Source organism: Rhinoraja longicauda, chromosome 7 (genome assembly GCF_053455715.1).
Source record: "Rhinoraja longicauda isolate Sanriku21f chromosome 7, sRhiLon1.1, whole genome shotgun sequence".
In the NCBI taxonomy this organism is placed as follows: Eukaryota; Metazoa; Chordata; class Chondrichthyes; order Rajiformes; family Arhynchobatidae; genus Rhinoraja; species Rhinoraja longicauda.
Genome location: NC_135959.1, coordinates 7,755,235 through 7,773,392, shown reverse-complemented (window position 1 = coordinate 7,773,392; position 18,158 = coordinate 7,755,235). Strand labels below are relative to the sequence as shown.

General features: G+C 46.6%; 1 protein-coding gene across 1 annotated transcript in view; it reads right to left on the bottom strand.

Moving 5' to 3' along the window:
- Positions 1 to 18,158, bottom strand: part of dhrsx (dehydrogenase/reductase (SDR family) X-linked) — a 242,398-nt gene that overhangs the window by 203,895 nt on the left and 20,345 nt on the right. The gene's annotated exons all lie outside the window — the stretch shown is intronic.

Here is an 18,158-nt window from a genome sequence, read left to right as displayed (position 1 = left end):
AAAGTGCCAGGGGAGGGCGTGGTTTGGGTGGGACGGGACGGGTGGACCAGGGAGTTACGGAGGGAACGGTCTATGCGGAAGCAGAAAGGGGAGGGGATGGGAAGATGTCTTCGCCCGCCTCGAATCGCGGGGCTTGGGTCGGCCCGCCGCGGACCTTTCACCGTCCGGCGCGGCCAAAAATAGGCAGCGGGATTTTTCTCCGCCCGGCGGGGGCTTCATTGTCGGAAGCCCCGACCGCCCCGATGTGGCAACTCCAACAGCCTGACCGTGGGAAAAGACGGCAGGGGAAGAGAAAAGACATTCTGGCCTTCCATCACAGTGAGGAGGTGACTGGAGGAGACTCACTGTGATGGATGTTTCTTTTGTTTGGTGTTGGTTTATGATTGTATGTGTTATTGCATTTTTATTGATTATTCTTATTGGTCTTATTGTTGAACTGCGGGAAATCTTTCATTTCACTGCACATTGATGTGTATGTGACAAATAAAAGACTATTGACTATTGACTATTGATGTGTCCAGTAATATAAGCCATCGCACGTCGAGCTATTATACCGGAGAGACGGGTTTACTCTGTCTGTCGTTCTGGGCTGGATATTTACAGCAGGGCGGGATTCTTCTTTTCATTCTAATGAGTGTTGTGATTCCTTACTTCAGACTTTCCCTTTCTGTTGCTGCTTTTCTTTGTCAGAATGTGGAGACTGACACTGTGTTACTGCTCCACAGGCAACGCTGTACAGAACGTCTCTGAGCGTCGCAACTGTGTGTCAGAAGAGGCTCCTGTCAATGTCCCCACAACTGTTCACAGCCGACACACAATAGATGAGGATTACATTTGCAGGAGACCGCAGCTGCTTATGACTCAGCACACGACACGAGGCGGTGTTCCACTCCAGTCTGGTCTGAAAACTCAGCTCTGTTCAGTTTAGTTCATTGACAATTCTTCTCCAGTTGTACAGGGACCTGGTGATACCACGTCTGGAGTAATTTGTACAGTTCTGGTCTCCTAATTTGAGGAAGGACATCCTTGCAATCGAGGCAGTGCAGCGTAGGCTCACGAGATTGATCCCCGGGATGGCGGGACTGTCATATGAGGAAAGATTGAAAAGACCAGGCTTGTATCTCGCTGGAGTTTAGAAGGATGAGAGGGGATCTTATAGAGACGTACAAAATTATAAAAAAAAGGACTGGTCAAGCTAGATGCAGGAAAAATGTTCACAATGTTGGGGTCGTCCAGAACCAGGGGGCCATATTCCTAGACTAAAGGGGAGGCCGTTTAAAACTGAGGTGAGAAGGAACTTTTTCACCCGGAGAGTTGTGAATTTGTGGAATTCTCTGCCACAGAGGGCAGTGGAGGCCAAGTCACTGGATGAATTTAAGAGAGAGTTAGATAGAGCTCTGGGGTCGAGTGGAATCAAGGGATATGGGGAGAAGTTGGGCACAGGTTACTGTGGATTGTGGATGATCAGCCATGATCACAATGGATGGCGGTGCTGGCTCGAAGGGCCGAATGGCCTCCTCCTGCACCTATTTTCTATGTTTTCTAAGTGCAACGAGGTACAGTGAAAAGCTTTTTTGTTGCCCGCTAGCCAGCCAGCGGAAAGACAATACATTATTATAATCAGGCCATTCGCAGTGTACAGATTCAAGATAAGGGAATAACGTTCAATGCGAGGTGAAGCCAGTAAAGTCCGATCAAAGGTAGTCCCAGGATCACCAATGAGGTAAACGTAGAAAATAGGTGCAGGAGTAGGCCATTCAGCCCTTCGAGCCTGCACCGCCATTCAATATGATCATGGCTGATCATCCAACTCAGTATCCCGTACCTGCCTTCTCTCCATACCCCCTGATCCCTTTAGCCACAAGGGCCACATCTAACTCCCTCTTAAATATAGCCAATGAACTGGCCTCAACTACCTTCTGTGGCAGAGAATTCCACAGATTCACCACTCTCTGTGTGAAAAAAAACGTTCTCATCTCGGTCCTAAAAGACTTCCCCCTTAACCTCTAGATCGACCAGGACTGCTCTCTGGTTGCGGTAGGGTGGTCCAGTTGCCTGAAAACTAGAATCTCTGTGGAAACTGAGTAAAAGCACCCAGATATAGATGCAACCTCCCCCTTCTACTGACTCCATTTACACTCCACCAGGCTACCAGCATAATTGAGGAACAGTCCCACCACGGTCATTCCTTCTCCCCTCTCCCATTAGGCGAGAGGTACAGAAGAGTGAAAACTCCTTAGGTAATAAGGAATAGGAGTAGAATTAGGCCATTCGGCCCATCAGGTCTATCTCTCCCTCCTAACCCCATTCTCCTGTCTTCTCCCCCATTAACCCTTGACACCAGTACTATATCTCCTCTATTACAATTTTCCAGTCCTAATAAATTTTATATTAACCCAAAAGTTTTTTTCTGTTTCTCCTTCAACTTATGCTACCTGACCTAATATTTCCAGCCTCCATCGTATTTTGTTTAAATAGGACTTTACCCTTCTGAGAATACAAAAAAAAAAACTATAATGGAATACTTAAACGTTTTCCATAATTTTTAGTAATTCACAGTAATCCGTTCCGAAGAAAGAGAGGAAATAAAAGTTATACTTCCGTTATTTTTGTCTTGTTATCTCGGCTGTAACTAGTGTGATGGGTGATCAATGGTCAGTTTGGGCCTAAGGGCATGTATCTTTCAATCAATTAAATCAATAAGCTACTAAGACCCCACTCTATATCCAGTAAATAAAGCAGCTCAACATCAACTTTTTTTTCTTTTGATGAAGCATCTTGGGATATTTTTAGCAAATTATAGGTGCTACATAAATGAAAGTTACTGAAATGCCCTTTGCAAATGAGGATGAGTAAAGTGAACATACTTTCAGGAATCTATCATCTGTGGAATTCTCTGCCTCAGAAGGCAGTGGAGGCCAATTCTCTGAATGCATTCAAGAGGGAGCTAGATAGAGCACTTAAGGATAGCGGAGTCAAGGGGTATAGGGAGAAGGCAGGAACGGGGTACTGATTGAGAATGATCAGCCATGATCACATTGAATGGCTCGAAGGGTCGAATGGCCTCCTCCTGCACCTATTGTCTATTTGCATCTCCGTCCATTGATTTCTCTGAGTTGTTAACAATAACAATTATCAATAATAACATTAACTATCATTGCAATTGCGATTTCGTTCTTCAATTTACCTCCGTTATTTTTGTCTTGATTGTGTAATTTCTGCTGAAACGTCAGTCTATCTATCATGGTCAGAGTGCTGCATTGTTGCCTCCTGTTAAATGAAAGGCCTGCTATTAATTCAGAGGGTGGCATGGTGGCATAGTGGTAGAGCTGCTGCCTTACAGCGCCAGAGAGCCGGGTTTGATTCTGACCATGAGTGCTTGTCTGGTACGTTCTCCCCTTAACCTGCGTGGGTTTTCTCCGAGATCTTCGGTTTCTTCCCACTCCCCAAAAACGTGCGGGTTTGTAGGATAATTGGCTCGGTATAAAATGTAAAATTGTCCCGCGTGTGTGTGTGTGTGTGTGTGTGTGTGTGTGCGTGCGTGCGTGCGTGCGTGCGTGCGTGCGTGCGTGCGTGCGTGCGTGTGTGTGTGTGTGTGTGTGTGTGTGTGTGTGGTAGCGTTAGTGTGCGGAGATCACGGTCGGCGCAGACTCGGTGGGCTGAAGGGCCTGTTACCGCGCTGTATCTCTAAACTCGGGCGGCACGGTAGCGCAGCGGTAGAGTTGCTGCTTTACAGTGAATGCAGCGCCGGAGACTCAGGTTCGATCCTGACTACGGGTGCTGCACTGTAAGGAGTTTGTACGTTCTCCCCGTGACCTGCGTGGGTTTTCTCCGAGATCTTCGGTTTCCTCCCACACTCCAAAGACGTACGGGTATGTAGGTTAATTGGCTGGGTAAATGTAAAAATTGTCCCTAGTGGGTGTAGGATAGTGTTAATGTACGGGGATTGCTGGGCGGCACGGACTTGTAGGGCCGAAAAGGCCTGTTTCCGGCTGTATATATATGATATGATGATATGATAAACTAATTCTTTTGAATGCATTCAGAGAATTGGGCTCCACTGCCTTCTGAGGCAGAGAATTCCACAGATTTACAACTCTGACTGAAAAGGTTTTTCCTCATCTCCGTTCTAAATGGCCTACCCCTTGTTCTTAAACTGTAGCCCCTGGTTCTGGACTCCCCCAACATTGGGAACATGTTTCCTGCCTCTAACGTGTCCAACCCTTTAATAATCTTATATGCTTCGATAAGATCCCCTCTCATTCTTCTAAATTCCAGTGTATACAAGCTTAGTCGCTCCAATCTTTCAACATATGACAGTCCCGCCATTCCGGGAATTAACCTAGACGTACAGGTATGTAGGTGAATTGGCTGGGTAAATGTAAAAATTGTCCCTAGTGGGTGTAGGATAGTGTTAGTGTACGGGGATCGCTGGGCGGCACGGACTTGGTGGGCCGAAAAGGCCTGTTTCCGGCTGTATATATGATATGATATGATATAAACTGAAGAATTTGTGATGTGAGAAGAGGCCGTTCGGTCCGTCATGTCTGTGCTGATCATGAACGAGCTGCATGGTTTAATGCAACCTTCCAGCACTGGGTCCAGGGTGTACTCTCTGAAAGTAAATGCAGGGAAATGATTTTTCTATCCACATCCATGGCAAGTTTCAGCTAAGAAATTGATTCAATTCAGAGGAGTGGTGGGTAAAGCTTTTCACTGTACCTCAGTACATATGACAAAAATCTAAACTGAACAATAAACTCAGTCTGAAGAAGGGTCTCGACCTGGATCGTCGCCCATCCCTTCTTTCCTGAGATGCTGCCTGACCTGCTGAGTTACTCCAGCATTTTGTCAATAAACTCAACTGAACCATATGGAACAAAGGGGGGGGGGGGGGGAGATTTAATAGGAACTTGAGGGGCAACTTTTTATACACAAAGAGTGGTATATAATATAGAACAAGCTGCCTGGGTACTATAATAACAGGCAGGTAACATTTAAAAGACATTTGGGACAAGTACATGGATAGGAATGGTTTCGTGGGATATGGGCCACACGCGGGCAGATGGGACTAGTGTAGATGCGGCATCCTGGTCAGCATGGGCAAGTTGGGCTGAAGGGCCTGTTTCCATGCTGTATGACTTTCCGTCTCTATAAGCGTGAGTTTATCATTTGGGTTGATGCAATTTGATGCAATAAGGGCGGCACGGTGGCGCAGCGGTAGAGTTGCTGCCTTACAGCGAATGCAGCGCCGGAGACTTAGGTTCAATCCTGACTCCGGGTGCCGTCTGTACGGAGTTTGTACGTTCTCCCCGTGACCTGCGTGGGTTTCCTCCGAGATCTTCGGTTTCCTCCCACACTCCAAAGACAAACAGGTATGTAGGTTAATTGGCTGGGCAAATGTAAAAAATTGTCCCTAGTGTGTGTAGGATAGTGTTAATGTGCGGGGATCGCTGGGCGGCGCGGGCTCGGTGGGCCGAAGGGCCTGTTTCCGCGCTGTATCTCTAAATCTAAATCTAAAAAATTAGACAAGAGAATACACAGTAAATGTCAGGATACTGAGGTGAAATGGCTTTGGGATTTTGTCAGGCACCTTGCTAAAACTGATTTAGACTACATCACATACACTGTCCCCCTGTTATCTCATGAAAAGTTTCAAGCACATTAATCAGACTCAATCTTCCCTTGATAATAAATGATAATCTAAAAGTACAGTTCCTCAATGGGTGTAAAGAACACTTGAATTGACTGAATGCAAGTTATTTCTTGTCATTATTTCACAGTGTCTTATTTTTCTTTATTCTAGAGAGGGCCACCAACGGAATAACAGTGCAAATTTCCCAAGGAATTCCATGGGTTGGTTACAACAGATGTTTTAGTCAGCCTTTAGTCAGTAGGTGGTGAATCTGTGGAACTCATTGCCACAGAAGCCTGTGGAGGCCGTCAATGGATATTTTTAAGGATAGCGGAGTCAGGGGGTATGGGGAGAAGGCAGGAACGGGGTGCTGATTGAGAATGATCAGCCACGATCACATTGAATGGTGGTGCTGGCTCGAAGGGCCGAATGGCCTCCTCCTGCACCTATTGTCTATTGGCCTAATTCTGCTCCTATCACTTGTGAACTCATGCAGCAATCATTTTGTGGCAAAGTTTTGGATCGTTGTTTCCTTAACGCTGACGGAATGGCCGACAATTCTACTTCACCAGCGATGGCGGAACTTAAAGGGGAGGAATAAACTACAGATAGAGACCAAAAACAAGAAGCACATTCACTGTGGGGTTTAGAGCAGGGGTTCCCAACCGTTATCGTCCCGTTTACCTGAGGCAACTTTTCAAAAGTAAATTTACCCCCACCCTGTTTTGTTCAGTGATTTGAGTTTGCACTTCTACCATAAAAGCAACCGACAATGGGGAAATTTTAAAATACTGTTTTTAACATTATTATTATTTTAAGCTCAAATAACAATAATAATAGCACATAGCAATGCTATTTCACTTATTTATGAACAACTAATGATGAACAGATACCGGTGCACCAGAACCAAACACCGTCAGTCAATGGGAAAACACATCAAACAACATTTCTAGGTCTAATTCTTTCTGTGAGAAATCGTGTCTTGAAGCAGGAATATTCCTTTATATATCAAGTCGTGCCATCACCAGTCCCTGAGGTAATGCTTTCCACTTCCAAACTATCTCCAGGATAAAATAAGATAGACACAAAATGCTGGAGTAACTCGGCGGGAAAGGCAGCCTCTCTGGGGAGACCCTTCTTCAGACTGAGAGTCAGGGGAGAGGGAGGCACAGAGATAAGGAAGAGCAAGGTGTGAAAACGAGACATCAGGAGGGATGCTGGGTGAAGGGAAATGTGGAATAGATCACACAGAACAGAGGAAGGTGACAACAAAGCATAAACAGATCAAATTTAATCAGGAGGACAGTCAGACTGGTCAGCCAACTGGGATGGGGGGGATGGATGGAGGGAGAGGGAAAGCAATCTAGAGGTCAACATTTCTACCTCGAAACTAAATACATTTTTAAAAAAAATTATAATTGAAAAAAAAAAGTACAAATCCAGAATCAACAAATTTACTTCCTGAGGAGGTGAAATTTACCCCCTGGGGGTAAATGTACCCCAAGTTGGGAACCCTTGGTTTAGAGGATGACAGGAGAGAGTGGGACGTGGTTGTAAAGCTTAACAATAAATTGCAGAGGCTGTAAAGAAGAATAAAATGCAGAAAACCTCAGTTTGAGGATAAGAACAATAGACAATAGGTGCAGGAGGAGGCCATTCGGCCCTTCGAGCCAGCACCACCATTCTTAAGGATAGCAGAGTCAGGGGGTATGGGGAGAAGGCAGGAACGGGGTACTGATTGAGAATGATCAGCCATGATCACATTGAATGGCGGTGCTGGCTCGAAGGGCCTCCTCCTGCACCTATTGTCTATTGTCTATTGACAACACAGAACTAGTGCGATGGCTGATCAATGGTCGGTCTGGGCTGAAGGGCCCGTATCCTTTCAATCAATTAAATCATTGCTACTAATATCTCCAAAGAGTCTGAAGAAGTGTCTCGACACGAAACGTCACCCATTCCTTCGCTCCAGAGATGCTGCCTGTCCCGCTGAGTTACTCCAGCATTTTTGTGTCTACCTGCTAACATCTCACTCTATATCCAGCTCATTAAGCAGCTCAACATCGACTTTGTCTCTTTGATGATGTTCCGATGAAGCACCTTGAGATATTTTTTCTAAATTATGGGTGCTGTATAAAAGATTTGTGCTACTTTTTAGGGTTTTTTTTGTTTTAGCTTTAGAGATGCAGGGAAACGGGCCCTTCGGCCCATCGAGTCCGTGCCAACCAGCGAACATCGCACATTAACACTATTCTACACACACACACACACACACGAGGGACAATTTACAATTGTACGAAGCCAATTAAACCTACAAACTTGTTTGCCTTTGGGATGTGGGAGGAAGCCTGAGCACCCGGGAAAATCCCACCCAGGTCACCGAGAGAGCATTCAAACTCCAAAACAGACAAGCGCCTGTAGTTAAGATCGAATTAATCTGGGTCCCTGGCACTGTGTAGCAGCAACTCTACACCACGCCACCGTGCCACCAAAATCCCTTTTGCAAAAGAGGATGAGTAAAGTTAATATAAGACAATAACTGCAGATGCTGGTACAAATGGAAGGTATTTATTCACAAAATGCTGCAGTAACTCAGCAGGTCAGGCAGCATCTCAGGAGAGAAGGAATGGGCGACATTTCGGGTCGAGACCCTTCTTCAGTCTGAAGAAGGGTCTCAATAGACAATAGACAATAGGTGCAGGAGTAGGCCATCGAGCCAGCACCGCCATTCAATGCGATCATGGCTGATCACTCTCAATCAGTACCCCGTTCCTGCCTTCTCCCCATACCCCCTCACTCCGCTATCCTTAAGAGCTCTATCCAGCTCTCTCTTGAAAGCATCCAACGAACTGGCCTCCACTGCCTTCTGAGGCAGAGAATTCCACACCTTCACCACTCTCTGACTGAAAAAGTTCTTCCTCATCTCCGTTCTAAATGGCCTACCCCTTATTCTTAAACTGTGGCCCCTTGTTCTGGACTCCCCCAACATTGGGAACATGTTTCCTGCCTCTAATGTGTCCAATCCCCTAATTATCTTATATGTTTCAATAAGATCCCCCCTCATCCTTCTAAATTCCAGTGTATACAAGCCTAATTCTCCAGCCTTTCAACATACGACAGTCCCGCCATTCCAGGAATTAACCCAGTGAACCTACGCTGCACGCCCTCAATAGCAAGAATATCCTTCCTTAAATTTGGAGACCAAAACTGCACACAGTACTCCAGGTGCGGTCTCACCAGGGCCCGGTACAACTGTAGAAAGACCTCTTTGCTCCTATACTCAACTCCTCTTGTTACGAAGGCCAACATTCCATTGGCTTTCTTCACTGCCTGCTGTACCTGCATGCTTCCTTTCAGTGACTGATGCACTAGGACACCCAGATCTCGTTGAACATCCCCTCTTCCTAACTTGACACCATTCAGATAATAATCTGCCTTTCTATTCTTACTTCCAAAGTGAATAACCTCACACTTATCTACATTAAACTGCATCTGCCATGTATCCGCCCACTCACACAACCTGTCCAAGTCACCCTGCAGCCTTATTGCATCTTCCTCACAATTCACACTACCCCCCAGCTTAGTATCATCTCGATAAAAGTCTCGACCCGAAACGTCGCCCATTCCTTCTCTCCTGAGATGCTGCCTAACCTGCTGAGTTACTCCAGCATTTTGTGAATAAATACCTTCGATGAGTAAAGTTAACATCATTTCAAGAATCTATTGTTTTTATCTCTGTCCTTTGATTTCTGTGAGTTTTTAACAATAACCTCCAAGTGTCATTGCAAATTTGATTTTCAACAGCTCAAATGGGGGAATGAGCGAAATAAATAAAAGTCATACAGTTTTAGTAACGCAGTAATGTCTCTTTGCAATGGTGTATATTAATCCATGACAGTAACTCTAAAAAGCAATAATCCTAATGGTGTCATTTAGGCACATTATTTAAGTACAAGTATTCCATTTTTAAATTACTAGCAAATTAAATTGCTTTTCAAAATAACAATGAAACACAAGCAAGTACAGTAAAAACATTTTCAGGTCTAATTTTTTCTGTGAGAAATTTTGAAGCAGGAATATTCCTTTATATATCAAATCGTGGCATCACCAGTCCCTGAGGTAATGCTTTCCACTTCCAAACTATCTCTAGGATAAAATAAGACAGACACAAAATGCTGGAGTAACTCGGCGGGACAGGCAGCCTCTCCGGGGAGGAGGAACGGGTGACGTTTCGGCTCGAGACCCTTCTTCAGACTGAGGGTCAGGGGAGAGGGAGGCACAGAGATAAGGAAGAGCAAGGTGTGAAAACGAGACATCAGGAGGGACGAAGGTGAAGGGAAATGTAGAATAGATCACACAGAATAGAGGAAGGTGACAACAAAGCATACGCAGATAAAATATAAGAAAATAACTGCAGACGCTGGTACAAATCGAAGGTATTTATTCACAAAATGCTGGAGTAACTCAGCAGGTCAGGCAGCATCTCGGGAGAGAAGGAATGGGTGACGTTTCGGGTCGAGACCCTTCTTCAGACTGATACACAGATAAAATGTAATCAGGAGGACAGTCAGACTGGTCAGCGAACTGGGATGGGGGGATGGATGGAGGGAGAGGGAAAGCAATCTAGAGGTCAATATTCATACCGCTGGGGTATGTGAGCTGCCCAGGCGAAATATGAGCAGCTGTTCCTCCAGTTTGCGTTGGGCCATACTCTGACAGAGGAGGCGGCCCAGCACAGAAAGGTCAATGTGGGAATGGGAGGGGAAGTTAAAGAATGCGTTACATAGTTGTACCATAAGCTCCATGCTCTCTTAGGAACGTCGGACAGGACAGCACAGGTACGGGGCCCTCTGGCCCACAATGTTTGTGCCAAACATGATGCCAAGTTAAATTGGCCTCATCTGCCTGTACATGATCCATAATCCCTCTATACCCTGCATTTGCTATTGACGGCGTGCAGCGTAGGTTTACTAGGTTAATTCCCGGAATGGCGGGACTGTCATATGTTGAAAGACTGGAGCGACTAGGCTTGTATACACTGGAATTTAGAAGGATGAGAGGGGATCTTATCGAAACGTATAAGATTATTAAGGGGTTGGACACGTTAGAGGCAGGAAACATGTTCCCAATGTTGGGGGAGTCCAGAATAAGGGGCCACAGTTTAAGAATAAGGGGTAGGCCATTTAGAACTGAGATGCGGAAAAACTTTTTCAGTCGGAGAGTTGTGAATCTGTGGAATTCTCTGCCTCAGAAGGCAGTGGAGGCCAATTCTCTGAATGCATTCAAGAGAGAGCTAGATAGAGCTCTTAAGGATAGTGGAGTCAGGGGGTATGGGGAGAAGGCAGGAACGGGGTACTGATTGAGAATGATCAGCCATGATCACATTGAATGGCGGTGCTGGCTCGAAGGGCCAAATGGCCTCCTCCTGCACCTATTGTCTACAGTGCGGGGATCGCAGGTCGGTGCGGGGTGAAGGGCATGTTTCTGTGCTGCATCTCTAAACTAAACAAAAATGCTCAGCCCACCTTACCCAAGTCATCAATCACCCTGTAACCTAAGAATACCCACCTACACGATTAATAATACCATTGATTTTTGTGTCGTCTATGAACCTACTAATCATACCTCATGTCCTCATACCCAAATCATTAATGTATGTAACAAACTAACAATTCCAGCACTGATCTCTATATTACACTACTGGTCAGACGCTTCCAATCCCCTAAACAAATCTCCACCTCTCCCTCCTCTAGCCCAGCCTATTACGGAGTCACAAGCAACAGCAGATGCTAGAATCTTGGCTGGAACACAAAGTGCTGGATTAACTCAGTGGGGCAGGCAGCATCTCTGGAGGACATGGACAGGCGATGTTTCAGGACTGGACCTTTCCCAACCCGACCCACAACGTTGCCTTTCCACGTCCTCCAGAGATGCTGAAGATCGACTCAGAAAGCTGGAGTAACACAACGGGAGAGGCAGCATCTCTGGAGAGAAGGAAAGGGTGTCGTTTCGGGTCGAGCGTCTCCCTTACCCGTTCCTTCTCTCCAGAGATGCTGCCTGTCCCGCTGAGTTAATCCAGCTTTTTGTGCCTATCTTCGGTTTAAACCAGCATCTGCATGTACCTCCTTACACATTTCCTCCAGAGATGCTGCCTGACTGTTGAGTTACTCCAGCACTTTGTGTTCCAAGCCAAATTTCAAACCAATTTGCCACTTGCCTTGTAGCTGTGGACTCAAATCTTGTGGACCAATCTTATACGTTTGGACCTTAACAGCCTCGTTCAATTACATTAACCACACTGCCCTCAGCTAGTTATTTCAAAAACATTCAATCAAATCTCCCCCCCCCCCCCCCCAACAAAAGATAAACACAAAATGCTGGAGTAACTCCACGGCAGCTGAGAGGCTGAAGAAGGGTCTCGACCCGAAACGTCACCCATTCCTTCTCTCCAGAGATGCTGCCTGACCTGCTGAGTTACTCCAGCACTTTGAGTCTATCTTCGGTGTAAACCAGCATCTGCAGTTCCTTCCCACACATCTCCCTTCCTGGACTATACATTTCTGTGCTCTCTGGCCGAATCAGGAAACTCTCCAAGCAGTTTTCTCAGTCCAGTCGGCCCCTCGGTCTAGAAGCCATGAAATGGGCTGAGGATTTTGGAGAAAACTTTACAGAGACACATAGAAACATAGAAAATAGGTGCAGGAGTAGGCCATTCGGCCCTTCGAGCCTGCACCGCCATTCAATATGATCATGGCTGATCATCCAGCTCAGTAACCCGTACCTGCCTGCTCTCCATACCCCCTGATCCCTTTAACCACAAGGGCCACATCTAACTCCCTCTTAAATATAGCCAATGAACTGGCCTCAACTACCTTCTGTGGCAGAGAATTCCACAGACTCACCACTCTCTGTGTGAAGAAATGGTTTCTCATCTCGGTCCTAAAAGACTTCCCCCTTATCCTTAAGCTGTGACCCCTGGTTCTGGACTCCCCCAACATCGGGAACAATCTTCCCGCATCTAGCCTCTCCAACCCCTTAAGAATTTTATATGTTTCAATAAGATTCCCCCTCAGTCTTCTAAATTCCAGCGAGTACAAGCCTAAAAGCATCTGTGAGAATGATCTGTCATGGAGATCCCAAGGCCAGCGACACTGGGCGGCAGCGGTAGAGTTGCTGCCTCACAGCGCCGGAGACCCAGGTTCGATCCTGACTATGGGTGCTGTCTGTACGGAGTTTGTACGGAGTGACCCGCGTGGGTTTCCTTCAATTTCCTGCCACATGTAAAGGTTTGAAGGTTAATTGGCTCGGTATAAATCTAAAAAAAATTGTCCCAAGCGTGTGTAGGATAGTATTAATGTCCAGGGATCGCTGGTCGGTGAGGATTCGGTGGGCCGAAGGGCCTGTTTCCGTGCTGTATCACTAAACTGTACTAAACAAAAGAAACAGAAGGGAGATTTAATTTAGATTAATTTCTAAAAACTAAAAAAACAAAACTGAAGGCTATCCAGACTCGGGTGACAGTCTACCTCTTTGTACATCTTTTCTGTTTTCAAAACCGTCAACAACTCTTTTGGAACAGCTCCCAGATTTTGCCTGCCCTTCCCCCATTCTCGATGAGTAGGTTATTACTCCAGAAAGCATGACGCACCATAACAGATAAATGAATAGATGGAATCTTATCAATGTTTTCTCTGTCTCTGAATCATGTGCATCTCAGTATTAAAAGAAAAAATCTTGCAATTTAAATAGAGGGAGCTGTTTATGTGAGAGAGAGAGAGAGAGAAAGAGAGATAGCTGTTGCAATTGGGCGGCACGATGGCGCAGCGGTAGAGTTGCTGCCTTACAGCGAATGCAGCGCCGGAGACCCGGGTTCGATCCCCACTACGGGTGCTGTCTGTACGGAGTTTGTACGTTCTCCCCGTGACCTGTGTGGGTTTTCTCCGAGATCTTCGGGTTCCTCCCACACTCCAAAGACGCACATGTATGTTGGTTAATTGGCTTGGTAAATGGGTTTTTTAAATTGTCCCTAGTGGGTGTAGGATAGTGTTAATGTGCGGGGATCGCTGGTCGGCGTGGACCCGGTGGGCCGAAAGGGCCTGTTTCCGCGCTGTATCTCTAAACTAAACTAAAACGGAGATGCCGTTATAATATCAGTGGGTGATGGGTTCCTTCAAATTCAGTAATGCATCTATTATAGTTGTTGTCCTTATTAATGACTATAATCCAGACTGTTAGATTCAGGAATTTATTCACAAAATGCTGGAGTAACTCAGCAGGTCAGGCAGCATCTCAGGAGAGAAAGAATGGGTGACGTTTCGGGTCGAGACCCTTCTTCAGACTGAAGTAGGGTCTTGACACAGTCTGAAGAAGGGTCTCGACCCGAAACGTCACCCATTCCTTCTCTCCCGAGATGCTGCCTGACCTGCTGAGTTACTCCAGCATTTTGTGGATAAATACCTTCGATTTGTACCAGCATCTGCAGTTATTTTCTTATACTACCGTTAGATTCAGGAACATTCTTTGCAGCTGCAGAAGCAAACATGCTAATTTTAGAAGTCCTGAACTACTAACCACCTCATTTGGAGATTCATTTTGATCGGACTTCATTGCCTTTATCTTGCACTAAACATTATTCCCTTTATCATCTAACTGTACACTGGGAATAGCTGGATTGTAATAATGTATTGACTTTCTGCTGACTGGTTGGCATGCAACAAACGGTTGTCACTGTACCTCGGTACACGTGACGATAAACTAAACTAAACTAAATTGTATTGTCATAAGGAATAGGAGTAGAATTAGGCCATTCGGCCCACAAAGTCCACTCCGCCATTCAATCACGGCTGATCTATCTCTCCCTCCTAGCCCCATTCTCCTGCCTTCTCCCCATAACCCCAGACACCCGTACCAATCAAGAATCTATCTATCTCTGCCTTAAAAATACCCACTGACTTGGCCTCCACCGCCTTCTGTGGTGGCAAAGAATTCCACAGATTCACCTCCGTCTGACTAAAGAAATTCCTCCTCATCTCCTCCCTAAAAGAACGTCCTTTAATTCTGAGTTCTATTTCTAGTCCTAGACTCTCCCACGAGACTCTCCACATTCTGTAAAAGGGCGAGGCAGAGTAGGGCAAATAGTGGAGTTGCTGCTTCCTAATTCTCATGTCCCTGGTTGAAGCCCGATCTCCGGTGTTGGCTGTGTGGAGTTTGCATGTTCTGCCTCCGACTCCGAGTTTCCTCCAACTGCTCTGGTTTCCTCCTGCGTTCCAAAGATATACAGGTTGGTTGGTTAACTGCCCACTGTAAACTCGCCCTTGATGCATACGGGTAAGTTCATAAGTTCTGGAAGCCATTCAGCCCATCGTGCCTACTCCGCCATTCAATCATGGCTGATCTATCTTTCCCTCTCAACCCCATTCTCCTGCCTTCTCCCCATAACCCCCGACACCCGTATTAATGAAGAATCTGTCATTCTCCACCGTACCAATGCCCACTGATGGCCTCCAAAGCCTTCTGTGGCAATGAATTCCACCGATTCACAACCCTCTGACTAAAGAAATCCATCCGCTTATCATTTCGTAAGGTGCGTCCTGTTATTCTGAGGCTGTGGCCTCTAGTCCGAGACTCTCCCACGAGTGGAAACATTGTCTCCACATCCACTCTACCCAAGTCTCAAACAAGGGTAGTCACTCAGGGTGGTCAAATAAAACAAGGAAATACCGGAAACACCCATCAGATCAGGCCACAACTGTGGCAAGAGAAAAAGCTAACATCGACGATAGACACAGAATGTTGGCCTAACTCAGCGCGACAGGCAGCATCTCTGGAGAGAAGGAATGGGTGACGTTTCGGGTCGAGACCGCACCTGGAGTACTGTGTGCAGTTTTGGTCTCCAAATTTGAGGAAGGATATTCTTGCTATTGAGGGCGTGCAGCATAGGTTTACTAGGTTAATTCCCGGAATGGCGGGACTATCATATGTTGAAAGACTGGAGCGACTAGGCATGTACACACTGGAATTTAGAAGGATGAGAGGGGATCTTATCGAACGATTATTAAGGGGTTGGACACGTTAGAGACAGGGAACATGTTCCCAAATGTTGGGAGAGTCCAGAACAAGGGGCCACAGTTTACAAATAAGGGGTAGGACATTTAGAACTGAGATGAGGAGAAACTTTTTCAGTCAGAGAGTTGTGAATCTGTGGAATTCTCTGCCTCAGAAGGCAGTGGAGGCCAATTCTCTGAATGCATTCAAGACAGAGCTAGATAGAGCTCTTAAGGATAATGGAGTCAGGGGGTATGGGGAGAAGGCAGGAACGGGGTACTGATTGAGAATGATCAGCCATGATCACATTGAATGGCGGTGCTGGCACGAGGGGCCTTAACAACTTCTCCTTTGACTCCTCCCACTTCCTCCAAACCAGAGGCGTAGCTATGGGCACTCGCATGGGCCCTAGCTACGCCTGCCTCTTTGTCGGGTACGTCGAACAATCCCTGTTCCGGACGTACACTGGCCCCATCCCCGAACTCTACCTCCGCTACATTGACGACTGCATGGGTGCTACCTCTTGTACCCATGCAGAACTCACTGACTTCATACACTTCGCTTCCAATTTCCATCCTGCCCTTAAATATACCTGGACTATCTCCGACATCTCCCTCCCGTTTCTGGACCTCACCATCTCCATTACAGGAGACAGACTAGTGACTGACATCTGCTATAAACCCACTGACTCGCACAGCTATCTGGACTACACTTCTTCCCACCCGGTCTCTGCGCCCGGGATGAGGTGTTTCACACTAGGGCATCAGAGATGTCCTCATTCTTCAGGAAACGGGGCTTCCCCTCTTCCATTATAGATGAGGCTCTCACTAGGGTCTCTTCTACATCCCGCAGCTCCGCTCTTGCTCCCCCTCCCCCCATTCGTAACAAGGACAGAATCCCCCTCGTTCTCACCTTCCACCCCACCAGCCAGCGTATCCAACAAATTATCCGCCAACATTTCCGTCACCTACAACGGGACCCCACCACTGGCCACATCTTCCCATCCCCTCCCCTCTCTGCGTTCCGTAGAGACCGTTCCCTCCGTAACTCCCTGGTCCACTCGTCCCTTCCTACCCAAACCACCCCATCCCCGGGCACTTTCCCCAGTAACCACAGGAGATGCAACACCTGTCCCTTTACCTACCCCCTCAACTCCATCCAAGGACCCAAACAGTCTTTCCAGGTGAGACAGAGGTTCACCTGCACCTCCTCAAACCTCATCTATTGCATCCGCTGCTCTGGATGTCAACATCTTTACATCGGCGAAACCAAACGCAGGCTCGGCGATCGCTTCGCTCAACACCTTCGCTCAGTCCGCCTTAACCAACCTGATCTCCCGGTGGCTGAGCACTTCAACTCCCCCTCCCACTCCCAGTCTGACCTTTCTGTCATGAGCCTCCTCCAGTGCCATAGTGACGCCCACCAGAAATTGGAGGAACAGCTCCTCATATTTCGCCTGGGCAGCTTGCAGCCCAGCGGTATGAACATTGACTTCTCCACCTTTAGATAGTTCCTCTGTCCCTCTCTTCCCCTCCCCCTTCCCGGATCTCCCACAGTCTTCCTGTCTCCACCTATATCCTTCCTTTGTCCTGCCCCCCTGACATCAGTCTGAAGAAGGGTCTCGACCCAAAACGTCACCCATTCCTTCTCTCCTGAGATGCTGCCTGACCTGCTGAGTTACTCCAGCATTTTCTGAATAAATACCTTCGATTTGTACCAGCACCTGCAGTTATTTTCTTACAAGTCAGGTCAAGGATTCTTGCAATTAATTGAAATTAACAATTACAGTTTTATATGTCAATGCCCCTTAATACAATCTAATCAAGCAAGCCTCAATTTTACAAAGCTCTATTTTTAAACATAAAACCCAGAGCAACATATCTAAGAGGAGCTAAGTAACAAGAAAAGATTTGAAATTGGATCAGTTGAACAGATATACATACGGTTAACCAGGTTTAAAGGTCAGTAATACCAAGGCTACTGAAAATGTTTACATCGAGCTAGAGGGTCATCAGGTCATGTGACAAGAGTAGAATTGGGCCATTTGGCCCATCGAGTCTACTCCGCCATTCAATCATGGCTGATCCAGCTCTCCCTCTCAACCCCATTCTCCCGCCTTCACCCCTATAACCCCTGACACCCATACTGATCAAGAAGTATGAATTAAGGAGTCATAGAGCTAAGCAGCACAGAGACAGAACATTGTATATTGAATGGTGAACATTGAATTCTCCAACTTTCGACAACATCTACAAAGCACCCCCTCCCCCCACCCACTTCCAGTTCTCCCTCATAAACCCCCTGCCCTCCCCTTGCCTCTATAAGATCGCCCCTCATCGTCCTGCGCTCCAAGGAAACGAGTCCCAGCCTACTCAACCTTTCCCATTTGGTGTCCAAATCATGAGAGGAATAGATTAGGTGGAGCACAAGAATGTCTTGCCCAGAGTAAGGGAATCGAGAAACAGAGGACATAAGTTTG